The sequence below is a fragment of the Ranitomeya imitator genome, chromosome 6, assembly GCF_032444005.1.
Source record: "Ranitomeya imitator isolate aRanImi1 chromosome 6, aRanImi1.pri, whole genome shotgun sequence".
Classification (NCBI taxonomy): domain Eukaryota; kingdom Metazoa; phylum Chordata; class Amphibia; order Anura; family Dendrobatidae; genus Ranitomeya; species Ranitomeya imitator.
In genome coordinates this window covers 418020151-418048028 of record NC_091287.1, presented here as the reverse complement: position 1 = coordinate 418048028, position 27878 = coordinate 418020151, and the positions used below count along the sequence as shown (strand labels likewise).

Here is a 27878-nt window from a genome sequence, read left to right as displayed (position 1 = left end):
GGGTTGTGGTTAGGGGTGTGTTGGGGTTAGGGTTGAGATTAGGGTCATGGTTAGAGTTGGAATTAGGGTTAGGGGTGTGTTGGGGTTAGTGTTGGAGTTAGAATTGAGGGGTTTCCACTGTTTAGGCACATCAGGGGGGTCTCCAAACGCGACATGGCGCTACTATTGATTCCAGCCAATCTTGCGTTCAAAAAGTCAAATGGTGCTCCCTCCCTTCCGAGCCCCGACGTGTGCCCAAACAGTGGTTTACCCCCACATATGAGGTACCAGCATACTCAGGACAAACTAGACAACAACTTTTGGGGTCCAATTTCTCCTGTCACCCTTGTGAAAATAAAAAATTGCGGACTAAAAAATTATTTTTGAGGAAAGAAAAATGATTTTTAATTTTCACGGCTCTGCATTATAAACGTCTGTGAAGCACTTGGGGGTTCAAAGTGCTCACCACATGTCTAGATAAGTTCCTTAGGGGGGTCTAGTTTCCAAAATGGGGTCACATGTGGGGGAGCTCCAATGTTTAGACACATAGGGGCTCTCCAAACGCGACATGGTGTCCGCTAACAATTAGAGCTAATTTTTCATTCAAAAAGTCAAATGGCGCTCCATCCCTTCCGAGCCTTGCCGTATGCCCAAACAGTGGTTTACCCCCACATGTGAGGTATTGGTGTACTCAGGAGAAATTGCCCAACAAATTTTAGGATCCATTTTATCCTGTTGCCCATGTGAAAATTAAAAAATTGAGGCTAAAACAATTTTTGTGAAAAAAAAGTACTTTTTCATTTTTACGGATGAATTAGTGAAGCACCTGGGGGTTTACAGTGCTCACAATGCATCTAGATAAGTTCCTTGGGGAGTCTAGTTTCCAAAATGGGGTCACTTGTGGGGGAGCTCCAATGTTTAGGCACACAGGGTCTCTCCAAACATGACATGGTGTCCACTAAAGATTGGAGCCAACTTTTCATTCAAAAAGTCAAATGGCGCTCCTTCCCTTCCGAGCACTGTCGTGCGCCCAAACAGTGGTTCCCCCCCACATATGGGGTATCGGCGTACTCAGGACAAATTGGACAACAACTTTTGGGGTCCAGTTTCTCCTTTTACCCTTGGTAAAATAAAATTTTTTTGCTAAAAGATAATTTTTGTGACTAAAAAGTTAAATGTTCATTTTTTCCTTCCATGTTGCTTCTGCTGCTGTGAAGCACCTGAAGGGTTAATAAACTTCTTGAATGTGGTTTTGAGCACCTTGAGGGGTGCAGTTTTTAGAATGGTGTCACTTTTGGGTATTTTCAGCCATATAGACCCCTCAAACTGACTTCAAATGAGAGGTGGTCCCTAAAAAAATGGTTTTGTAAATTTTGTTATAAAAATGAGAAATCACAAATTTTAACCCTTAGAACTTCCTAACAAAAAAAAAATTTGTTTCCAAAATTATGCTGATGTAAAGTAGACATGTTGGAAATGTTATTTAATAACTATTTTGTGTCACATAACGCTCTGGTTTAACAGAATAAAAATTCAAAATTTGAAAATTGCAAAATTTTCACCAATTTTCCATTTTTTTCACAAATAAACGCAAAAATTATTGATCTAAATTTACCAATAACATGAAGCCCAATACATCACGAAAAAAACAATCTCAGAATCGCTAGGATCCGTTGAAGTGTTCCTGAGTTATTACCTCATAAAGGGACACTGGTCAGAATTGCAAAAAATGGAGAGGTCATTAAGGTCAAAATAGGCTGAGTCATGAAGGGGTTAAAAAACTCATCTGCAAAAACTGAAGATCCTAAAAATGATAACTGGTACAGTATATTAGAAAGTTGTGTAACTTTTCAGCATGTAGCAAGATCTACATTATACATGATGCTGCAAATCTGATACAGAGTGGATACAATTGTGGGTATATTAAAATGAGGCTGAGGCTTTTTTAACCAATAGTGTAGGATTTTTTTTTTTTAATATGTTCCATTCTGTGCCTGCTGGTTATTTTGTGATCTGTTATCAGAATTACATCGCAGGTGTATAAAAGGTTTAAATAGACAAGAAATGTAGCTAAAGAGCTCCTGTACATGCAGTGGCACTGCTAGAAAGAGATCTCCCAATAACCATGACATTACTCTTTCAAAGTTTTCTTTTGAAAGGAAAATAGTTAACATCGCAAGACAAAGTCATCCAAGTACAGCGTTGGCAGCCAGATGTCGAAGGTAAACTGAGAAGTTGCCTGAAGGCAGCATCTGTCTAATGACAGCGTCTCTTTCTAGATTTCTAGGATGTGCAGGTGAGACAATTAGTGGCTTCAGGATCTGACATGTAGACTGCCACACTTGAGTCGTCTTCATGTAACATAAAACTAGATTTATATCAGGTTTGGTGTATTGATATTAAAGTATGTAGGAAGTGACAAGTATATTCTTATCAATCTCCAGCACAAATGATGAAATAGAATTCTACACAAATTCTAGTAAACCGCCAACTACAGAATCTATTCACGGAGCGCAGCTATTCCTGACCATCTCACAGACAAGTAGAGCGGAGACTGAGCATGTGCACCTCTGCTCCATTCCAGGTGGGGTCCTACAAAATACAGTTTTAAAGCCTCATTCTCAGGATCATTGGTAATCTCAGCAGTGATCAGTAAGTTACCGATGTCCTATGGACGGCGAATAACCTTTCGATAAATCAGGCTGTGGCAATATGTGAAGGGAAAAGGTCATCAGCTTTTTCATCTGAAGCTATTATCTCCAGATTAATACTAAAAGTGGTCCCTTTTGTAGCTTTTCAGCAGTTAATCCTAAGAAGGGGTGTCCTTTGAAAACAAGTTATCACCTTCCTGTACAGTAGGTAATAACTTATTGATCAGTGGAGGTCTAACTGTGGGACTGTGTATCAATCGGCAGAAAGTTGCACTTTTATCCCCACTATAATGGTTCGACCAATGTTCCATTCATTCCTTATGAGACTGCTGGTCGATGTGTTCTGCTTTTTCTGGAAGCCCATGGAGAAGGAGTTGAGCGGTGGTTGGGCATGTTCACATCTGCTCCATTTTAACAGGGTTAAAAGTGCCTCATCAGTAATGAAAATTCCCCATTCTGCCGATCAATAAGCTATCCTGCGGATAACCATGCTGATGCAACTCCTGCATGACCCAATATAACTAATAAAAAAAAAGTCATAGATTAACTGCTGAAAAACAGCAATAGACCGGTTTTTATAAAAAACATGATTGCATTTACTATTTAATAACCTGGTGCCAAATAACTATATGTGAGTTGCATAAAAGGGTTTTAAACAAAATTTAAAGAAAATTCTAAAAATAAAAATTAAATATTCTCACCTGATAAATCCCTCGCTGTTTCAGCACTACAGTGACATTCTGTATATCATTTTGTATATCATTCTGTATACCTTCAAACATGCCACCATCACACCCATCCTCAAAAAAACTAACCTTGACCTAACTGCTATGCCCAGCTATCGCCCCATATCACTTCTCCTGTTTGCTTCAAAACTCCTTGAGCAGCATGTCCATGCTCAACTTCCCTCCCACCTCTCATCTAACTTTCTCCTTGACAACCTCCAATCTGGTTTCCGCCCCCACCACTCCACCAAAACTGCCCTGACAAAAATTACTAATGACTTACTCACAGCCAAAGCTAACAGACAGTTCTCCATCCTCCTCCTTCTTGACCTGTCCTCTGCTTTCGACACAGTCGATCACTGCCTACTGCTACAGATTCTTTCTTCCCTTGGCATCAAAGACATTGCCCTGTCCTGGATTGCCTCATACCTTTCCGACCGCACATTTATCGTTTCCCACTCCCACACCACCTCCTCATCCCGCCCTCTCTCTGTTGGAGTCCATCAAGGCTCTGTCCTAGGGCCCCTACTTTTTTTCCATCTATACTCTTGGCCTAGGACAACTCAAAGTCCCACAGCTTCCAGTACCACCTGTATGAGGACGACACTCAGATCTACCTCTCTGGCCCAGATGTCACCTTTCTGCTGTCCAGAATCCCGAAGTGTCTGTCAGCCATATCCTCCTTCTTCACCTCTCGCTTCCTAAAACTCAATGTAGACAAAACCGAACTCATCATCTTTCCCCCATCTCATGTATCCCCCCTACCTGACCTATCTATTATGGTAAACGGCATCACGCTCTCTCTCGCACCTGAAATTCGCTGCCTCGGGGTAACTCTCGACTCTGCCCTGTCCTTCAAACCGCATGTCCAAACTCTTGCCACCTCCTGTCGCCTCGAACTCAAAAATATTGCCAGAATCCGTTCCTTCCTCAGCCCACAATCTACGAAAACTTTTGTGCATGCCCTCATCATCTCCCGCCTCGACTACTGCAACACCCTCTTCTGTGGCCTCCCAGCTAACTGTCTTGCACCACTCCAGTCTGTCCTCAACTCTGCTGCCCGGCTAATCCACCTCTCTCCTCGCTACTCCCCTGCTTCTCCCCTCTGCAAATCCCTCTACTGGCTCCCCATTCCCCAACTAATCCAGTTCAAACTACTAACACTGATCTACAAAGCCATCCACAACCTGTCCCCTCCCTATATCTATGAACTAATCTCCCAATATCTTCCCTCACGTAATCTCCGATCCTCTCAAGACCTCCTACTCTCCTCCACACTTATTCGTTCCTCACACAACCGCCTCCAAGATTTCTCCCGATTATCCCCCATCCTCTGGAATTCCATGCCTCAACACGTCCGACTATCGACCACCCTCGGCTCCTTCAGACGGAACCTGAAAACCCATCACTTCAAGATTGCCTACAGCCTGCAATAACCATTCTGCCGCATCGCCAGAGCAGCCGCCATCGCCAGAGCCGCTGCCTCGTCCTTACCTTCTGCCTCTTCCCCACTATCCCATAGAATGTAAGTCTGCAAGGACAGGATCCTCTCCCCTCTGTACCAGTCTGTCACTGTAAATTTGTTTACTGTAAACGATATCTATAACTCTGTATGTAACCCCTTTCTCATGTACAGCACCATGGAATTAATGGTGCTATATAAATAAATAACAATAATAATATATCATAGTAACCGCTGCAGCTAATCACTGGTCTCAAAAGGTGATGCTACCATGTACAACACAAGACCACTGGAATAGCATTGGATCAGTCACTGTGACACCTCAGAACTCATGGAAAGCACCTTGACACAATCTCTTAACCCCTTGACGCCATGGTCTTTCCATTTTTGTTGTTTCCTCCCATTTTTCCAACAATCATACTTTTTTATTTTTCTGTCAATATAGCCATATGAGGGATTGCTTTTTTTCAGGATGAGTTGTACTTTTGAATGGCACCATTGATTTTACCATAAAGTGTATTGGAAAACAGGAAGAAAATTCCAAGTGTGGTGAACTTGCAACAAAAGTGCAATTTCAAATTATATTTAAATATTATTTACTACTAGATGGAGGCCCGATGCTATCGCATCGGGAGAGCGGTAATGTAACAATGGGGGCAGGATTTGCAGCGTTGAGAATCTCCTCCCACCATGTGTTCCCGCCTAAGCTTATATGCATTGTTTTTGACCCAGCGATGCTGTTGCTCTTCAAGAGTCTAATTTGCCCGTTGTTGTCTTCGACATTGTGCCTTTGCTGCTTTTCTTTCATTGTCATTGGTGTACTTTTTATGTGGAGCCATGTTGGCATGGATATTTGCTTTTTAAAGGGGTTTTCCCACGAACGAAAGTTTATTTTAAAAATTTTCTGTGTCTGACCGTGTACAAAACATACCACAGCTCCTGGGCAGGGGAGGAAGCAAAAGACAATACTGACATTACAGAAGGAGATCACAGAGGATACATTTTGTGAGGTAAAATATTTTTTAAATACAGTCAGTGAAATATTTTACCTGACAAAAGAAATCCTCTGTGATCCCCTGCTGTAATGTCAGTATTATCTTTTGCTTCCTCCCCTGCCCAGTAGATGTGGTATGCTCCATACACGGTCAGACACAGACAATTTTTAAAATGAACGTTCGTTGGAAAACGCAGTTATTGTGACCGGCTTCCTCTGCCTGTAGACAAGTCGAGCATCTGCTACCGGGATCAGCCGAATGATTCACTGCATGGAATTCGCGCAGACGAAAAAAATCAAACTGACGCCATCTTTGTGCAGACAGATAGCAGCGGTCACATTAAGGGTATGTGCACACGTTGCGGATTCTCTGTGGATCCGCAGCGTTTTTTGCAGTGCAGAAACGCTGCAGATCCGCAATTGATTTACAGTACAATGTAAATCAATGAGAAAAAAAAATGCTGTGCACACTTTGCGGAAAATCCGCTGCGGAAACGCTCCGGTTTAAAAGTAGCAGCATGTCACTTCTTTTTTGGGAATCTGCAGCGTTTTTGTACCCATTCCATTATAGAAAACCGCAGGGGTAAAAAACGCAGCAAATCAGCAAGAAAACCGCAGCAAAAACGCACAAAAATGCTGCGGAACCGCACAAAAAACGTGACAAATCCGCAGGTGCGTTTTCTGCCAGGAGAGGCAGACTCAGCACCAGAAATTCCTAAGCCTTATCCGCAACGTGTGCACATATCCTAAAACTGCGCATGCGCTTCTCCTGTGCAAAGATGGCAGTGCTCAGTGAATCAATTGGCTGATCCCAGCAGTTGAGAGTTTGCGACGGTGTTCCGCTGGTGGTACAACGCAAGAGGCTGCGTATGGCGTATACAGTGTGCGTGCATGTGTGTGGCGTATACAGTGTGTTGCGTACAGCGTATACTGTGTGTGTGTTGCGTACGGTGTATACAGTGTGTTGCGTGTGTGTGTGTAGCGTGTGTGCGTGTGATGCGTCAGTGTTCCACTAGTGTTACCAAGCAAGAGGCTGGTACCACCAGCAGTTTCCATATTGAGACAACCATCACTTGGGTGTCCCAATATGGAGGACGGTGAACTTCCGCTGCTTGGAATTCTGGGATCCGGACACATCTGGACGGAACAGGATGTGAAGACACTACAAGGTAAGTATATATTAAGATGGAATCTAAGTGGTGAAATAAAAAAAAATCTGAAATTTGTATGAAAAAAAAAAAAAAAAAAAAAAGTGTTTGTTGCCATTTTCCAAGACCCGGGGGTGGGTGATGGCTTATTTTTTGCACCCTGAGCTGATGCTTTTACGGATACCATTTTGGGGTAGATATGTTTTGATTGCCTCTTACTGCATTTAATTGCAATGTTGTGGTGGCATAAAAAAACCTCAATTGTTTTTCTTGATACACCATTTACCGATCTGATTAATTTACTTTATATTTTGAGCGATCGGACATCTCAAAGCACAGATACCAAATGTGACTTTTTTATTTTCAATGGGGCAATAAAGGGTGGCGATTTCAACTTATGAAAAAACTTAATAGTACTTAACTTAATAGTTGTTTTTTTTTTTTTTAGGAGACTTGAAGCGGTCATCGTCCAAGCACCTGTGCTATACATAGCAGTGCTTCAGCACTGTTATCTATAGCAGAAATGACGATATGCTATGAACGCCGGCCATGTTCACAGTAATATCATAATGCTGGGCACGGATATCCTTCGCAGACCCTCGGCTGTCGCAACAATCCACTAATGCCCGCCCAATCACGTAACAGGGGCGCCGATGGGTGGGATTTGCAATGTACTTCCGTCTGGCACATGTTAAATCCCGTTGTCAGAGAATACAGTGGGATTTAACTGGTTAACAGCCGTGGGTGGAGCTCCAATCCACCTGTGGCTGTTAAAGGCACATGACCACTGACTAAAACAATCATATGCAGGGAAAGATGTGAGCTCAGCCTGCTTCAATGCCACGGATACAACATATGATATGTAGTGAAGGCGTTAATAACACCACACTTTTTTCTAAATGACATATGAAAAACTATTAGCTTTAATGGCCATGCAAGCGGGACAAAGGCAAGAGTAAAGTACAACCAAAGTAAATTAAATTTGACCCCTGACAATCAGGAATGGCTCTCCTAGGGCACAATGCAAATTTCTATTATTATTGCATCGCTTTTAGGCTTGCTCAGATACCACAGTCACAGGACACCTGCACCCCTACACACAGTAAAATGCCACTTTTTCAGAGTATTGAAAGGTGCAAATAAAATAAATTATAATTGTTTCCTGATGATCAGGTGCAAACAGGCAGTCAAACACCTAACAAAGGACTAAAACACTGCTTGCTTAAAAATCATTGTTCTCGGCAGCACAATGTTCCATGTAAACAGGAGATGTTCTGCCGAGAACAATATCAGTCCATAAGCATAAAACAATCTATTGCTGATCATTCTGTACGGAGTGGAAGCACGGTCTGCCTGCCTAAACAGGCTGTTAGGGTAAATGACTGCCGATCATATATTTAATGTAAATGAACCCTTTGTCAATTACTAGGTAGCCCTCACCTACCCCACCCACCCTGTATCTTGTGATCTTGATGGGATAATTGTAGTACATGACCTTATAAAAACAATTTACATTTCTTTTTACATTTTTTGTAATAAAAAAAAGGGGGGGAGAACCACATCTTTGTCATGGCTTTGAGTTTAAACAAGTGAATTAAGTGTGCCCAGTAAAAAGGATGTTTATGAAGTCAATTTAAAAAAAAAAAAAAAAAAAAAAAAAAAAACGGAAATAAACACTTTGGAAGAATGGAAAAAATGTTATTTTCAGAAAAATTACTTTTTTAAACTTTGTAATCTCTAAATAAAACGTTTGCTGTAAACCAATCAGAAACTAAACCAGATGAACCTTACTTGAAAGCTCCCAGTAAACCAGAAGTGTTGGTTTGCTAAAGAAAGGGGATAACGTGGGCATAGCCAGCTTTGATTTAGCTTAAGACCAAGCTTAAAACAAGTCATCCCTAAAACAAATAAATCAGACTATGATCACTTGAGTCTTTAAACCTTTGGTGGTCCACTCTAATTTGTAAACATTTCACATGAACATCTAAGGGGTGTATTTAAGGAACCATAAAGATTACATTTATTCTATAGTATGTAACCAAACTTTTTTCGGCTTTAGTATAAAAAAACAAATAAAAAAAAAAAAGCATACAAAGCCAAAACATTCAAGGGAATCAGTCAGCAGTATTTCATCCCCCAAACTAATTACCGTATATGTGCATGTAGCTTTTTCAAGGACAAGTTTAGACATACCTTAAGGCTAGGTGCACACATTGCGGATTAGGCTTAGGAATTTCTGGTGCGGATTCTACCTCTCCTGGCAGAAAACGCACCTGCGGATTTGTCGCGTTTTTTTGTGCGGTTCGCAGCGTTTTTTGTGCGTTTTTACAGCGGTTTTCTTGCGGATTTGCTGCATTTTTTACCCCTGCGGTTTTCTATAATGGAATGGGTACAAAAACGCTGCAGATTCCCAAAAAAGAAGTGACATGCTACTTCTTTTAAACCGCAGCGTTTCCGCAGCGGATTTTCCGCAAAGTGTGCACAGCATTTTTTTTTCTCATTGATTTACATTGTACTGTAAATCAATTGCGGATCTGCAGCGTTTCTGCACTGCAAAAAACGCTGCGGATCCACAGAGAATCCGCAACGTCTGCACATACCCTTACACTCCTAGTCCATTGCTCTGTTACTGAGAAATTAGCATTTGCATTTACATGCAAGGGTACAGGTCTGAAGCCTCCTTCACTCCAGTTCTCCTCCCTGCCGAGTGCCACCTCCTACTGCTCGACTGACAGCTCCTGGCATCACTCCAGCAGGAGAAGACTAATACGGGTAAGCATTTACACTGAGGTTTATCCTGATACCCACCTTCACTACAGCTTAATACCTTTGCTATTATTTTGTACTTTGCATGTTTTTCCCTTTGGGCAAGTTGTTATTCCCTCCATGGTCTTATTGTACTCGCCTACCGGTTACGACACTTTTTCTACTGATGGACTCATTGTGACTTCGTAATTTAATAAAATATTTTTTGTCAAATATTGAATCTTTTGTGGGCTCATTACCAAATCACTCCACCCTTTTGATTTTGTGTTTGCTTATATCATTACTGATTATTATTATTACTAGATGGTGGCCCGATTCTAACGCATCGGGTATTCTAGAATATGCATGTCCACGTAGTATATTGCCCAGGCACGTAGTATATTGCCCAGCCACGTAGTATATTGCCCAGCCACGTAGTACATTGCCCAGCCACGTAGTACATTGGCCAGCCACGTAGTATATTGCCCAACCACGTAGTATATTGCCCAGTTACGTAGTATATTGCCGAGCTACCTAGTATATTGCACAACCCACATAGTATATTGCCCAGTGACTTAATATATTGCGCAGCCACGTAGTATATTGCGCAGCCACATAGTATATTGCGCAGCCACATAGTATATTGCGCAGCCACATAGTATATTGCGCAGCCACATAGTATATTGCGCAGCCACATAGTATATTGCGCAGCCACATAGTATATTGCACAGCCACGTAGTATATTGCCCAGTGACGTAGTATATTGCCCAGTGACGTAGTATACAGCACAGAGCCACGTAGTATATTGCCCAGCCACATAGTATATTGCCCAGTTACGTAGTATATTGCGCAGCCACGTAGTATATTGCCCAGTGACGTAGTATATTGCCCAGTGACGTAGTATACAGCACAGAGCCACGTCGTATATTGCCCAGTGACGTAGTAAATTGCCCAGCCACGTAGTATATTGCACAGCGAAGTAGTATACAGCACAGAGCCACGTAGTATATTGGCCAGTCACATAGTATATTGCCCAGCCAGGTTTGTCACAGGTGAAAAAATAAAAAATAAACATATACTCACCTTTCCGAGGGAGCCCTTGTAGTCCACGGCAGGTTCCGGTCCCAGGGTTGGTATTAGCGCAGGACCTGTGATGACGTCGCGGTCACATGACCGTGACGTCATGGCAGGTCTTTGTAGCGTAGGCGCGCAGGGCCTGTGATGACGTCGCGGTCACATGACCGTGACGTCACGGCAGGTCCTTCTGCCACCGGAACCTGTAACGGAAGATGGCAGCCGGCGCGAGCTGCAACAGAGAGCGAGTATAGCAGGTTTTTTTTTTTAATTATTTTTAATATTACATTTTTTTACTAATGATGCCGCATAGGCAGCGTCAATAGTAAAAAGTTGGGGACACACAGCGTTAATAGCGGCGGTAACGGAGTGCGTTACCCGCGGCATAACGCGGTTCGTTACCGCAGGCATTAACCCTGTGTTAGCGGTGACCGGAGGGGAGTATGCGGGTGACAGGCACTGACTGCGGGGAGTAAGGAGTGGCCATTTTCTTCCGGACTGTGCCTGTCCCCGATTGGTCGCGGCAGCCATGACAGGCAGCTGGCGAGACCAATCAGCGAATGAATAGCCGTGACAGAATGACAGACAGACGTAAGTGACCCTTAGACAATTATATAGTAGATTTCTATAACCTTAGACTTACACTGTGTTCCAAATTATTATGCAAATTTGATTTAAGTTTCATAAAGATTTAATTGTTTTGTTTTTCAAATAAACTCTTGGATGGCAGTGTGTCTCAGGGCTCAATAGATAACTGAAATCAATCTTAAACACATGTGATAATTAGTTTTCCAGGTGATTCTAATTAGAGGAAAACTACTTAAAAATGATGTTCCACATTATTAAGCAGGCCAAAGGTTTCAAGCATTATGAGAAATAAAAAGGATCTCTCTGCTGCTGAAAAAGGTTAAATAATGCAATGCCTTGGACAAGGTATGAAAAAATTAGATACTTCACAAAAACTTTGTGATCATCATACTGTGAAAAGATTTGTGACTGAAACAGAGTACATACAGAGTTCATGCAGATAAAGGCATAATGAGGAAGGTTTCTGCCAGACAAATTTATTGGATTAAGAGAGCAGCTGCCAAAATACCATTACAAAGCAGCAAACAGTTATTTGAAGCTGCTGGTGCCTCTGGAGTCCCACGAACCTCAAGGTGTAGGATCCTTCAAAGGCTTGCTGTGGAGCATAAACCTACTATTCGGCCACCCCTAAACAGTGTTCATGAGCAGAAATGGTTGCAGTGGGCCCAGACATACATGAAGACTAGTTTCCAGTCTTATTTACTGATGAGTGTCGAGCAACCCTGGATGGTCCAGATGGATGGAGTAGTGGATGGTTGGTGGATGGCTACCATGTCCCAACAAGGCTGCGACGTCAGCAAGAAGGTGGAGGAGTCATGTTTTGGGCCGGAATCATGGGGAAACAGCTGGTAGGGGCCCTTTAAAGTTCCTGAAGATGTGAAAATGACCTCTGTAAAGTAAATAGCGTTTTTGACTGACAACTTTCTTCCATGGTCTAAAAGCAGAAACGTGCCTTCAGGAGCAAAATCATCTTCATGCTGACAATGCACCATCTCATGCTGCAAAGAATACCTTTGAGTCATTGGCTGCTATGGGCATAAAAGGAGATACACTCATGGTGTGACCACCATCTTTCCCTGACCTCAACCCTATAGAGAACCTTTGGAGTATCATCCAGCACTGGATCTATGAGGGTGGGAGGCCGTTCACATCAAACAGCAGCTCTGGGAAGCAATTCTGACTTCATGCAAAGACGTACAAGCAGAAACTCTCCAAAAACTCAAGAATGCAAAAATTGTGAAGGTGAAATCAAAGAAGGCTCCTATGTTAACATGTAACTTGGCCCGTTAGGAGGTTTTGGAGTTAAATAGCTTTTTTGTTCAGTGAATGTGGCCTCATAATGCTGCAAATTCCACAAATGAGACTTTTCAGTTCTTTAAAACTTATCAAATGTATTGAAATTCTACTGTGCCTACTAATTTGGAACAGTGCGTTTTGAGTTTTTATTTTGGAGCTTATACTGTTATCATTGGGAGGTTACTTCAATAAAATTCGATGTATAATCTAACGGGTGATGACTTTTATTAGACTGACTGTCATTTGCACCGACCATTTTGGAAAATACGAGAAAAATGTCATCTGCATAATAATTTGGAACACAGTGTATTTATTTTCAATAATTTCTGATTTACCTGAAGTAACACAGCATAGAGGCTTTCAGTCAAGCAGGGAATAGATTTGTATATCGATTTCTCATTAACTGAGGAAGGGATTGGCCATGTAAAATGTCTTGCTGAACTTGTCTTTGAAAGAGCTACATGCACATATTATCATACCTCCCAACCGTCCCAGATCCAGCGGGACTGTCCTGATTTTGACAGTCAGCCCCGCGATCCCGGGCGGGACATTAGTTGTCCCGCACTGGTTGGGAGGTGTGTAATACACCTGGTCCGCTCCCGAGTCACTGCACCCGCAGAGCGGCACAACACATATCGGCTGCTCTGTGCGCAAATGACCTGTGATTAGGTCACAGGATGGGAGGAGTCAGGTGGTCACATGATCGGGAGGACCTCCGTGTACAGGACTCTGCTGGTTGCCATGGCGCCGGACGAGGGTAAGTGTATGGGTGAGGTCAGAAGGTGTTTACAGTGTGGATGTAGCTGAGCCGCGTGTGCACGAGGTGTACGGAGCTGAGCCGCGTGTGCACGAGGTGTACGGAGCTGAGCCGCTTGTGCACGAGGTGTACGGAGCTGAGCCGCGTGTGCACGAGGTGTACGGAGCTGAGCCGCGTGTGCACGAGGTGTACGGAGCTGAGCCGCGTGTGCACGAGGTGTACGGAGCTGAGCCGCGTGTGCACGAGGTGTACGGAGCTGAGCCGCGTGTGCACGAGGTGTACGGAGCTGAGCCGCGTGTGCACGAGGTGTAAGGAGCTGAGCCGCGTGTGCACGAGGTGTACGGAGCTGAGCCGCGTGTGCACGAGGTGTACGGAGCTGAGCCGCGTGTGCACGAGGTGTACGGAGCTGAGCCGCGTGTGCACGAGGTGTACGGAGCTGAGCCGCGTGTGCACGAGGTGTACGGAGTGGAGCAGAGTCGTGTGTATGAGGTATACGGAGAGGAGCCGTGTGTGTATGAGGTGTACGGAGCGGTGCCGTGTGTGTATGAGGCGTACCGAGCGGAGCCGTGTGTGTGTACGAGGTGTACCGAGCGGAGCCACATGTGCAAGGTGTATGGAGCGGAGTCATGTGTGTCTCAATCTACTATATAATTGTCTAAGGGTCACTTCCGTCTGGCCTTCTGTATGTCACGGATATTCATTGGTCGCGGCCTCTATCATGGAAATCCAAGTCGCTGATTGGTCGCCGCAAAACAGCCACGACTATTCAGTGACTGGCACAGTCCGGAAGAAGAGGCCGCTCCTTACTCCCCGCAGTCACTGCACGGCGCCCGCATAGTCCCCTCTGGTCACTGCTAATACAGGGTTAATGCCGCCGGTAACGGACTGCGTTATGCCGCGGGTAACGCACTCCGTTACCGCCGCTATTAACCCTGTGTGTCCCCAACTTTTTACCATTGATGCTGCCTATGCGGCATCAATAGTAAAAAATATAATGTTAAAAATAATAAAATAACAAAAAAACCTGCTATACTCGCCCTCCGTTGTCCGCTGAGCCGCTCGCGCCGGCCGCCATCTTCCGCTCCCGGCGATGCATTGCGAAATTACCCAGAAGACTTAGCGGCCTCGCGAGACCGCTAAGTCATCTGGGTAATTTCGCAATGCATCCTGGGAATGGAAGATGGCGGCAGCCGCGCGCCTATCGCCGAAGCTCCACTGGACCCCTAGAGGTGAGTATATAACTTTTTTTATTTTAATTATTTTTTTTTAACAGGGATATGGTGCCCACACTGCTGTATACTACGTGGGCTGTGCTACATATTGTGTGGCTCTGTGCTGTATACTACGTGGCTCTGTGGCTGGGCAATATACTACGTGGCTGGGCAATATACTACGTGGCTGGGCAATATACTACGTGTCTGTGCTATATACTACGTCGCTGTGCAATATACTATGTGGGCTGGGCAATATACTACGTGGCTGGGCAATATACTCGTGGCTGGGCAATATACTACGTGGCTGGGCAATATACTCGTGGCTCTGTGCTGTATACTACTTCGCTGGGCAATATACTACGTGGCTGGGCAATATACTACGTGGCTCTGTGCTGTATACTACTTCGCTGGGCAATATACTACGTGGCTGGGCAATATACTACGTGGCTCTGTGCTGTATACTACTTCGCTGGGCAATATACTACGTGGCTGGGCAATATACTACGTGACTGAAGCACTCACTTCACTAACCTAACTCTTCCTTGTTCCCTTCTTTATAGATTTTCCTTAGAATCTGCTCCTTCCTATTCATCTGTCTCCACATCCTCCATGCATCGAACTGCATTTGGACAGATCGTTGCCGGTGACCGGATCATGCAGCTTATTTGAAATGCCCTATTTATTATAATAATAGCAGGACCAAACATATCAAACACTTTCTACCTATTGGGTCCCCCCCTATTTCCTTATAGATTGCAAGCTTGCGAGCAGGACCCTCTCTCCTCCTGTAACTCGTGTACTATGTGTTACTATGTAATGTCTGTCTGTACATGTCCCAGCTTAATTGTAAAGTGCTGCAGAATATGTTTGCGCTATATAAATAAAATTACTACTATTAGCCTGCAGGATTCACCCCTCTCCAAAGTATCTATATGGGTCCTCTCTCCTCCTGTACCAGTTGTGACTTGTACTGTTAAAGATTATTGTACCTGTTTTTATTATGTATACCCCTCCTCACATGTAAAGCGCCATGGAATAAATGGTGCTATAATAATAAATAATAATACATACCTCCCAACTTTTGAGGAAGGGAAAGAGGGACAAAGTTAGCGGCGTGGCAAATTTTAAGCCATGCCTCTGACCACACCCATTTCACAACTAGTCACGCCCCAACCACACCCATTTAGCACTTCTGATCTCAATGTTTCATAAACAATAATTATAAACAAAAAAATGGCCACACAGTGCTCCATACTGTATAATGGCCACACATGATGCTCCATACTGTATAATGGCCCCACATGATGCTCCATACTGTATAATAGCCCCAAATGATGATGCTTACAGTGTACTGGCCCCACGTGATGCTCCATACTGTATAATGGCCCCACATGATGCTCCATACTGTATAATGGCCCCAAATGATGCTGCATACAGTGTACTGGCCCCACGTGATGCTCCATATTGGAAAGTGGCCACACATGACGCTCCATACTGTATAATGGCCCCAGATGATGCTGCATACAGTGTACTGGCCCCACGTGATGCTCCATACTGTATAATGGCCACATTGTGCTCCATACTGTATAATAGCCCCACATGATGCTTTGTACTGTATAATGGCCACACATGATGCTCATACTGTATAATGGCTCCACATGATGGCCCATACTGTATAATGGCCACACAGTGCCCCATACTGTATAATGGCCACACAATGCTCCATACTGTATAATGGCCACATTATGCTCCATACTGTATAATGGCCCCACATGATGATGCGTACAGTATACTTGCCCCACGTGATGGTCCATACAGTATAATGGCTCCACATGATGCTTTGTACAGTATAATGGCCCCACACGATGCTGGGTACAGTATAATGGCCACACATGGTTACCCCCACCCCCATCATTGCCTTCTCCATCACTACACACACATACACACCTTTCACCGCGCACCCTCGCAGCAGCCGGCAGCTTCCACTCCCATGGCGCTAAATGGTGTCATCCAGCTGCGCCGCTGACTGCTCACGTTGCTGCAGCTGTGATATGCCACCGATAAAGACCTGTCCGTGTCTCCTGTGCCTGTCAGTGTCAGAGCGAGGATCAATATCTGCTCCGATCCGACTCAGCCAGCATCTGCTCCGTACACCTCGTACAAGAGAATATGAATATATATATATATATATATGTATATGTATATGTATATGTATATGTATATGTATATGTATATGTATATATATATATATATATATATATATATATATATATATATATATATATATATATATATATCTCTCAATTGTTTTGTGTATATATATATTATATATACACATACCGTATATACTCGAGTATAAGCCGAGATTTTCAGCCCAAATTTTTAGGCTGAAAGTGCCCCTCTCGGCTTATACTCGAGTCGCGGTCGGCGGCAGGGTCGGCGGGTGAGGGGGAGAGGGCGCTGAGGCATACTTACCTGCTTCCGGCGCACCCCCTGCCTGTCCCACGGTGTTCGGGTGCTGCAGCTCTTCCCCTGTTCAGCGGTCACATGGTACCGCTCATTAGAGAAATGAATATGGACTCCACTCCCATAGGGGTGGAGCCGCATATTCATTTCTCTAATGAGCGGTAACGGTGACCGCTGACAGAGGAAGAGGCTGCGGCACCCAAAGACCAGCTGTCCGGGGGAAGGAGCGGGATGCAGGGAGCAGGTAAGTATTACATATTCACCTGTCCGCGTTCCACACGCCGGGCGCCGCTCCATCTTCCCGGCGTCTCTCCGCACTGACTGTGCAGGTTAGAGGGAGCGATGACACATATAGTGTGCGCAGCGCCCTCTGCCTGATCAGTCAGTGCGGAGAGACGCCGGAACGGGACGCTGAGGAGCTGCAAGCAAGAGAGGTGAGTGTGGCATTTTTTTTTTTTTTTTTTATTGCAGAAGCAGCAATGGCACAGCTTTCTATGGTACATCAATGGGGCAATAATGAACGGTGCAGAGCACTATATGGCACAGCTATGGGGCAATAATGAATGGTGCAGAGCACTATATGGCACAGCTTTCTATGGTACATCTATGGAGCAATAATGAATGGTGCAGAACACTATATGGCACAGCTATGGGGCCATAATGAACGGTGCAGAGCACTATATGGCACAGCTTTCTATGGTACATCTATGGGGCAATAATGAACGGTGCAGAGCACTATATGGCACAGCTATGGGGCCATAATGAACGGTATGGAGCATCTATTTTTATTTTTGAAATTCACCGGTAGCTGCTGCATTTTCCACCCTAGGCTTATACTCGAGTTAATAAGTTTTCCCAGTTTTTTGTGGCAAAATTAGGGAGGGGGGTCGGCTTATACTCGAGTATATACGGTATATACACACATTTTATATAAATGTGGGGCATTTGTAAGAGGGAAACACGCACCCCTATATGAAATGAAGAGACTACTGTAATCACCGTAGTGTCTGCACCTTCTGGACCACGGCTCTGACATGCAGTGCTTACTTACAGGAAGCAGTTGGCGGCACAGTTACATGCAACCAATCCGCTCTGTGCGGTCACAGACCCCATATCCATTTGCACAACGGGGAAGCAGTGATTAAGATGTGAGAAAGTGGAGCTTCTTCCATCTTTTATATAGCAAAAGTTAACTATTACATGAATCAGCACTGTGTACAGGCCTCTGCATACTTTGTACTGTTAACCCAGTTGCAAGAGCTTTGCAATTTTCAGTGTAATTTGAAGTAAATCTGGATAAAAAAAATTGAACATTCAGACAAAAAGCACAGTCTCCTATCAGAACTTCACAAACCAGATTATGACAGAAGCCGGGGCAGTTGCCTAGCAACTAAAAAAAAACAACCCAAATAGTGAATCAATAAATGGCGCCTGACCTCCATGGTTCTTAGTGTATGGTTAGTGTAGTCATTCTACTCCAGCGATGCCGTCTGGTGCCGGCTTCTTCCCAGAGGGACCATGCACTATTTTAGACGAAAAACTGAGAAATATCACACTGGAGGTGGATGAAGAGAGAGAAGGTGTTAACTGTAGAAGAAAATGAGGAAATTTAGAGCCCAGTTGCATAGACTGTAATTAGATTAGAATTCCATAAAACCAGAAACATTTACCGTAATTAAATGTAACGGACTGAGTAATGTTAATGTTATGTGCCTTGTTCTAGCCACCAAGTCAGGAGGTACTCCCAATAAGGGGCAAGTTGGATTCCTGGCAGAGGCCAACAAAGCAAAGCTTCCTGAAGCCTTCACGTCCCGGGTTATAGGTAATCAAAATGTTTGACTAATTATATGGAATATATCTACTTTCAGTTACAATTCAGTACTTCACCACTTTTTCTATTTTGGGAGGTTTAACCCGGCTGACTTTTGTCATAGAGCCCTTTTGTAGGTCTCTGGGTTGGGAGAATAAGATAATATAGCTAAATACAAACTCCTCTTGCCCATTGCTTTACTTTCATAGGATTCCTTATAAATGGTAACAGATCAGGAAGACCTTACTCAAGGTCAAGCTTGTGTCCAGTGATGCAGACAATGCAGTGGAAACCTCAAAGTTTAGCTATAAAAGCAGGACTAAGAGTATAAGCATGCAGAATTTTTTTGGAGGATTATTTTAGAGCAAACGGGGGGGGGGGGGGGGTTATGGAGATGGGCGGGCGGTAGAAGCTCCCACAATTTTTATTGAGTGAAGGGAGATGGACATTCTGGTTGACTGCGCTGCTGTTAGAAAGTAGGACAAATAAAAGATGGAAGAGGGCACCACTATAAACACACTTGGGAACAACAAGTTACATACCAAAATGGAATCAAATATTGTATTTTTCGGGCTATAAGATGCACTTTTTCCCCAAAAAATTTGGGAGTAAAATCAGGGGTGCGTCTTATAATGCGAACACAGGCTTACCGAGGGTTGCGGCGGTGCGGAGTGCACCTGAGCAGGGTCACTTCTTAACGATGCCGGTGGCAGAAATGTGGCGACGCTGCAGCCCGGTGTCCACGGTGAGCAGAGCCGAGTGCATCACCGATTTCTCTGCGGCTATCTTCCTGAAGCCGTGGGCTGCCGGACGCTTCAGGAAAATGGCCGCCGGAGGCCGATCGTGTGGAGATTAAAAAATCAGCGGCACTCAGCTTCATGAAAATGGCTGCCGAGTTCTCAATCTGCACACGCACAGCCTCCGGTGGCCATTTTCCTGAGGCCTCCATCAGCCCATGGCTTTAGGAAGGCCGCAGGGAAACCGGTGGTGCACTCGGCTCTGTCCACGGTGTTCCCACATTTCTGCCACCAGCATCCTGAAGAAGGGACCCTGCTCCATGCTCTGCCTCACCGCCATCACCAGACCCGCAGCATCGCACCCTGGGACTGCAGCATTGACGGCTTCCTAAGGAAGGGACCGTGCCTTCTATGACCCCGCTGTACCACCGCCGGCTCTCAGGTAAGATACCTTAAATTTGGACAATAAGACGGACTCCCTTCTTATAAAAATCTTTTTTCTGCTATTTTCCACCCCAAAATTTGGAGTGTATCTTATGGTCCGATGCGTCTTATGGTCCGAAAAATACGGTATATAGAAAAAGAAAAGTATGCAAAGACAAGGATGACCTAAGTAAAATAGCAATTAATTAACAAACAAGACATTTGAAAACACTTTAAAAGCACAAATTGTCATAACATCCCAGACCACAACACTATAGTGTTTAGGACTAATCAATCTGTAAGATGGTACATATAGCATTTTGGCATATATGTATCTGATTCCATAACAGATGCATGGTGTGGAGAATTATTGCGTAGAACGTGAGTCCTGCAATCCAAGCAAGACACAAACATACTATGGAACAAGCAGCATACAAGGTGACAGCCTTATAGGTGATGAATGTTTGGCATGGGTAATGCAATGTCAAATCTAGTGCTGGCACAGTAGCAGCTCTATACACCTTGCTGCTGATGGAAAAATAGTTGTTGCATGCTGTGGTCGTATTAAAAAGTAGTAGCTGTATTACGCATTTCAAGTTCGTACCAAACAAAAATAGTTTACATACCTTTTTTCTTTTCAGTATTTAATTTTTAGTATTCAATTATTTTTAAGAAGAGTGCAGTACGAACCTCAAGTGCGTAACAACACTACTATTAAATACTATCACAGCGTGGAATGACTACATTTTCAACAGCAGAAACAGCGTGGTCAACCAAAAATGTCCATCTCATTTTCTTCCTCAATATATTTGCAGATGAAGATTTCCTTCTATCCGGGGGCGTGACTGCAGCTTTTGTATACTTGCCCCCAACTTCCTCTACCCTATACTGAACCACCCAGAAGGGATTCATACTCAGCAGTAGGTTGTGTACACACAGGCATTGCCATTTGGTCCAAATATGTGCAGTTTAACTGACTTCATAAAACTCCAAGGGATTCATAACCAAAACAGCCTCTTCTGGGCACAAGATATAACCAGCCAATAAACAGTTCCCTCAGGAGGCACATAGGTCAGTGAATGCTCACCCAAACAGATTAGAGTCCTATGTCTAGAAGCAAACTTTACAAGAGGAACGGTCCTACCAGTCTCGGTATAAACTGCAGCCGGAGCTTCCAGCACCAAACAGAAGTGTTAACTCCATACATAGTTCACACTGAGCAGGCTGCCCCTTCCACATGTTACTCTGCAGCTCCAAGGGTATGTGCCCATGGTCAGTAATCGGCAGCGATTTGGACGCAGCATATGACCGCTCTGTCTAAAGCGCTGCCGGCTTTTGAACGCAGGCGATTCCGCATGTGTTCACTGAACCGTGTAGAATCACAGCGCCCAATACATTGGACTGGTGATATTTATCTTACGGAGACTGAGTTTCTCCACAAGATAAATAGACATGCTGTGGTCTGGAAAGACGCGCCGCCTGTCCATCTCCGCACGCTTTGTGGAGAAGGCATCCCTTGAAATCCCATCCACTATGCTGTAACATCTGGCCGCTGCGGGTTGGACACTGCCTATGTGCGCAGTGTCCAACCCGCAGCTTTTACTGACCGTGGGAACATACCCAACACACAGACTGCTCAGCTTTCCTAGCTGACCTGTTAAGTCTTCATTCAGAGAGAGACTGGCTCGTCTCTCTCAGCTTCAGCTCACATTCTGACTAGACACTCACCAGCAGCACACTCGACTGTTCAACATCCAGAAAACCGACACACCTAGGGAAAAGAGGCCCTGGTTCTCAGTCACAGCTAGCCAGGTGCATCTAATCAAGAACCCCAGTGCTAGGATGTAAAACATGCTCTTCAGCTGCTTTTTTTTTTTTTTTTTTTTTAGCCATCTTACAATACGGCACATGATTAGGATGTCCGGACACTGTAGCAGGAGGCTGATTCAGCTTTAACATCGTTGTCCACATTCAGGATAGCCACATAGTAAGTGTTTTTTTTTTGTCTTTCTTGCCCTCCTCAGAAGTGCTCAGATTTAGTTTTTTGTTTTATTTTTTTTCTCTAGGATTTAACCCTGTCCTACCTGGCTCAGCTACAGCATTTAATGGGGTTGTGACATGCACAACCTTGTCACATGAGCACCCTCCCTTACCTCCGCTACCCTACACTGCATCACCCTATGTGCATTAGTCTCATTTTTCGCTTTCATTATTTTTTATTGTAATACCACTCTGCGAGTCATATGCTCAGTGTTATGAGCATCTTATTTTCAACTTCATGTTTTGAAAAACACCTGGTAGGAGAAAAGAAAGTACATACAGTGGGGCAAAAAAGTATTTAGTCAGTCAGCAATAGTGCAAGTTCCACCACTTAAAAAGATGAGAGGCGTCTGTAATTTACATCATAGGTAGACCTCAACTATGGGAGACAAACTGAGAAAAAAAAATCCAGAAAATCACATTGTCTGTTTTTTTTATCATTTTTTTTGCATATTATGGTGGAAAATAAGTATTTGGTCAGAAACAAACAATCAAGATTTCTGGCTCTCACAGACCTGTAACTTCTTCTTTAAGAGTCTCCTCTTTCCTCCAGTCATTACCTGTAGTAATGGCACCTGTTTAAACTTGTTATCAGTATAAAAAAGACACCTGTGCACACCCTCAAACAGTCTGACTCCAAACTCCACTATGGTGAAGACCAAAGAGCTGTCAAAGGACACCAGAAACAAAATTGTAGCCCTGCACCAGGCTGGGAAGACCGAATCTGCAATAACCAACCAGCTTGGAGTGAAGAAATCAACAGTGGGAGCAATAAGTAGAAAATGGAAGACATACAAGACCACTGATAATCTCCCTCGATCTGGGGCTCCACGCAAAATCCCACCCCGTGGGGTCAGAATGATCACAAGAACGGTGAGCAAAAATCCCAGAACCACGCGGGGGGACCTAGTGAATGAACTGCAGAGAGCTGGGACCAATGTACCAAGGCCTACCATAAGTAACACACTACGCCACCATGGACTCAGATCCTGCAGTGCCAGATGTGTCCCACTGCTTAAGCCAGTACATGTCCGGGCCCGTCTGAAGTTTGCTAGAGAGCATTTGGATGATCCAGAGGAGTTTTGGGAGAATGTCCTATGGTCTGATGAAACCAAACTGGAACTGTTTGGTAGAAACACAACTTGTCGTGTTTTATAGGAAAAAGAATAATGAGTTGCATCCATCAAACACCATACCTACTGTAAAGCATGGTGGTGGAAACATCATGCTTTGGGGCTGTTTCTCTGCAAAGGGGCCAGGACGACTGATCCGGGTACATGAAAGAATGAATGGGGCCATGTATCATGAGATTTTGAGTGCAAACCTCCTTCCATCAGCAAGAGCATTGAAGATGAAACGTGGCTGGGTCTTTCAACATGACAATGATCCAAAGCACACCGCCAGGGCAACGAAGGAGTGGCTTCGTAAGAAGCATTTCAAGGTCCTGGAGTGGCCTAGCCAGTCTCCAGATCTCAACCCTATAGAAAACCTTTGGAGGGAGTTGAAAGTCCGTGTTGCCAAGCGAAAAGCCAAAAACATCACTGCTCTAGAGGAGATCTGCATGGAGGAATGGGCCAACATACCAACAACAGTGTGTGGCAACCTTGTGAAGACTTACAGAAAACGTTTGACCTCTGTCATTGCCAACAAAGGATATATTACAAAGTAATGAGATGAAATTTTGTTTCTGACCAAATACTTATTTTCCACCATAATATGCAAATAAAATGTTAAAAAAAAACAGACAATATGATTTTCTGGATTTTTTTTTCTCAGTTTGTCTCCCATAGTTGAGGTCTACCTATGATGTAAATTACAGACGCCTCTCATCTTTTTAAGTGGTGGAACTTGCACTCTTGCTGACTGACTAAATACTTTTTTGCCCCACTGTATCACTTCTATGACGTGAGCCCTGATGAAATACACTCCAAAGTAAGAATAATTCAATCAAAAGGCTGCAAAAAACAAAACAAAAAACAAAACAAAAAAAAAAACACCTCCTCTTCAAAAACTTCCCAAAAAAGAAACATTTCCTGAAGCAGTTTTCACTAGAAAACTCATCATATTCAACCATCTCAGAACAACTCTTAAGGAATATTCACATACTGCATGGCAGGTTTTTCTGGGATTGTCTCATGTATTTAAATGAGGGTTACAAAAAAACTACAGACATACTGCAAGAAACAACCCCAATTAGATAAGTGGAAATGATCCTCAGTCACACAAATGTTGCCAATTATGCTATATTTGCATAATTAGTGATTTATTTTTTTAAATATTGATGTGGCAGTGACAGATTTCACAAGGTAACCTCAAAAATTACGGTAAGTTAAATGCAAGCCACCAAAGTATGCACATATACAAATGCAGTATTTTTTTTTTTTTTTTTTTTTAAACCAGAGTCTAAGGGGTAGATTCACACCAGATGATTAGAGAAAAAAAAACACATTTGCCACATCAACAGGCTGAATTTAGTTACATCAGCTTTAAGAATATTAACATATGTACATGATCTTGCCATTTTATTCTTTTCAGAAAATGCAAAATTCTAATTCTTTCTAAACCCTAAATAAAAGCTATCAGACCTGATGTTGTTTAATAAGAGACACAAATCAAAGTAAAGATTACATTGTAGCGAGTTAAGCTGCGAATGTCACATCTGGGTAAAATATAAGCTTACTCTTTGCAGGAATCCCCTTAATCCAGTAATTTCAAGCATATACATCTGTTATATGGTGTAACATCATCAATAACATTTTTTCATTGGCTATGTATGTATTGGCTATGTATGCCATTTCCTCCAGATGCCATGCTACGGCGGCTCAAACAATGGCCACAAAACAGCCTCTTGATATAAGGCAGATTGCAAAAGACCTGTCCTAGAAGACATAGGGTGGTTGTGCAGCAACGTTGCCACCTGCTGGATGAACTCATTAATGCAACACTTAGGCTCTATTCACACAACTATTATGAGCTATGGCAGTAAACATAGGTTTGGCAAGCAAAACAGAGTATGCAAAAATATGTTGTTATGTATCCATAGTTTTCTTTGGGCTCAAAGTATGTGGAAAGTGTGCTTTATTTTGGCATATGTTTTATTTAAATTTTAAAGCACGTATGCGGGTTTTTTCATCTCAATTGCTGATCTATATGAAAAAAAACCTAACATACATTCAAAGAGGACCTGTCACCAAGTCAGAAGTGGGCAGTTGTTGCCCTGTTGTTTTTTTTTTTGTTTGTTTGTTTGTTTTTTTAATATCCGCTATACGGGTCCAGAGATATGGGCCTTTTAATTGAAAGCAAATTTTTATTATCTTAACAAACGGGGCACGAACCCCAGAATAATTCTACAGAGAAGCCTAAAGACACCCCCCAGGGAATCCTGAAAGCCATGCCCATAAAAATAAAGGGCCAAATTCATCAAAGCTAATAAAGCGCTAGTATTCCGGTGGAAAAAGCTTTGAAAAGTTACATAATTTTGGCAAAGAAAAATATTTAGAATTGAGAATTTGGCGTTAATTGGTGTGGAGCTAAAAGTTTTCAATTTTGAACATTCTCACACCATTTTCATCCAGGTCAAAGAAATTGGTGGAGCTAGCGTGTGATAGTGGCATGGCGATCACCGGTCATTAAATTCATGATTTGTGGTGAGGCGCACAAGGAGGTGTACACTATTTATCAAACGCTCCAGATTCATGAAAAGGAATACACCTCATGAATCAGGAGCGCCTGACCCCATCACATCTCCTTATCAAGACCCCCGTGAACAATAGCAGTCTTTATTTATGAGGCCCAAAAACCATAACAATTAGCACTAGATAAAAAAGGCTCATATATCTAGAACAGTTTGGCAGTTTAAAAAATAAAAAATAAAAATATTAATAATAATCAAAAATCTTAAGAGGACCTGTCACCAGGTTTTTCCCATATAACGTAGGGTCAGCAATCTATAATGTTTTTCTATATGTCCCCAATACGCTATCCACAAAACAAACGGCATTTATTATACTCACCTATGGAGGGGAGGGGTGGATGGTCCAGTCTCATGGGCGTTGCTGGTCTGATCTGGTGCCTCCTATCTTCTGGCTTCATGTGGATGATGTGTCCTATGTCATCCACACAGTGGACTCTGCATCACACTCTTGAGCAGGTGTACTTCTCTCTGCCCGACTGAAGGCAGAGCAAAGTACTATAACGTGCATATGTGGGGAAAGGCCAAAGAGCACCAGCGCATGAGCACCACAACTACTTTGCTCAAGAGCGCGATGCCGAGGACACTGTGTGGATGGCGTAGGACACGTCATCCACATAAAGAAAGAAAGGAGGAGGCCTCAAATCAAGAACAGTGACGCCCATCGGACTGGTCCGGCCCGTAGGCGAGTGTAAAAAACAACTTTTTTTTGGTTTATGGAGAATAGATTGGGGACAGAATGCTGTCACATTGGGTTTATAGATGCTGGCCCTACTTTATGTGGGAAAAATTTGGTCACAGGTTCCCTTTAAATACTTAGAGAATGTGTGTCTCCTCCTATTTTATTTCTGCTTCCTCTCAAAGCGACAGGTTCTCTATAATGTAGAGATTTTTTCTTTCTTTGGAATATAAAAGAAGTGTACTTGTACTTCATTCATATCCTTAACGTGATGTTACCTGAGTGGCAGTGGTCTCTTTTCTTACTTTGTACATTCCTCTTTTCGCTGCCTCGATGAACTAGCATTTAATTCTTGATCGGAAAATGGTTATTGAATTTCAGCAAAATAAAAATTTCAAAAGGTATTTCCAGTATTAGTATTTAAACAATGGATATTTTACTTCCCAAAATTACGAGTACGTAAAGCAAAAAGCACACCCCATTTGTCTTTGGTTTTGTCCAATTAGAGAACGTAGGCTGAAATTTGTGCCGAATTCTGGGAAAAAGCGCCCATCCTATTTTCTTAATAAACCCTCGAACCCAACAAGAGGAACTAAAATGATTCAACAATTAGCAACAACAGCTGCAAATTAGATTGTGCAACTTGCATATGCAAAAGTAGCCAGGAATTACTTTTCCTCTGTTAAAAAATTTGAACCATACTCAGTGGCGTAGGAAGGGGGGTGCGGTCCATACTAATTACAAAAATGTAATTGGTTACAGTCATTTCACATAAGGATGGAACTAATAACCCATTGAGCTGACTGTGCACTTGAGAAGGTCACATTTATAAAGGCATAGCTGTAGTACATAGAAAATGTGATATTGCCTTTGTAAAAGCTGCTGGACTCCTGAAAGGAATGACAATCAGCGGAACTATGCTGTATTCCAGTTAGTGCTTAACATGTAGTGGGCTACCTGGACCCCTGGATATATCTATACAGATAAGTATTTAGATACACAGTGCTATAATTAAGGACTGGTTTACAGCTTCAAGTGTGAGCAAAGTATCATTTATGACATCACAACAGAATGTAGCCGTCTCCTACGATGGATCCAGCACCACGTTGTGGTTTCCAAGAAGGACGAGTTACATGCAAAATACAAATGTAAAATTACAGACAAGAAACTAACAATGGCGAACGCAAAAATGATTCGCAGGGCTTTGATCCAGTAGCAGTGTGGATCAGAGCCCTGAAAACTTCCTGCTACCCGTCATATCATGACACTGCAGAGGTCTACTAATCAGTTGGGGCTCTCAAAATGCTGTGAAAAGTTGGGAAGACTCCAGTCTGGATGTCATGGTGTCCGACATGGCTGCAGAACAAGGGTTCTGCGACTTACTTTGCTCAGCTCTAAT

At 43.3% G+C, this 27878-nt stretch overlaps 1 protein-coding gene across 1 annotated transcript in view; it reads right to left on the bottom strand.

The window, feature by feature from the left end:
* The window catches only part of MAPRE2 (microtubule associated protein RP/EB family member 2), a 223554-nt gene that overhangs the window by 162322 nt on the left and 33354 nt on the right, over window positions 1–27878 (bottom strand). The gene's annotated exons all lie outside the window — the stretch shown is intronic.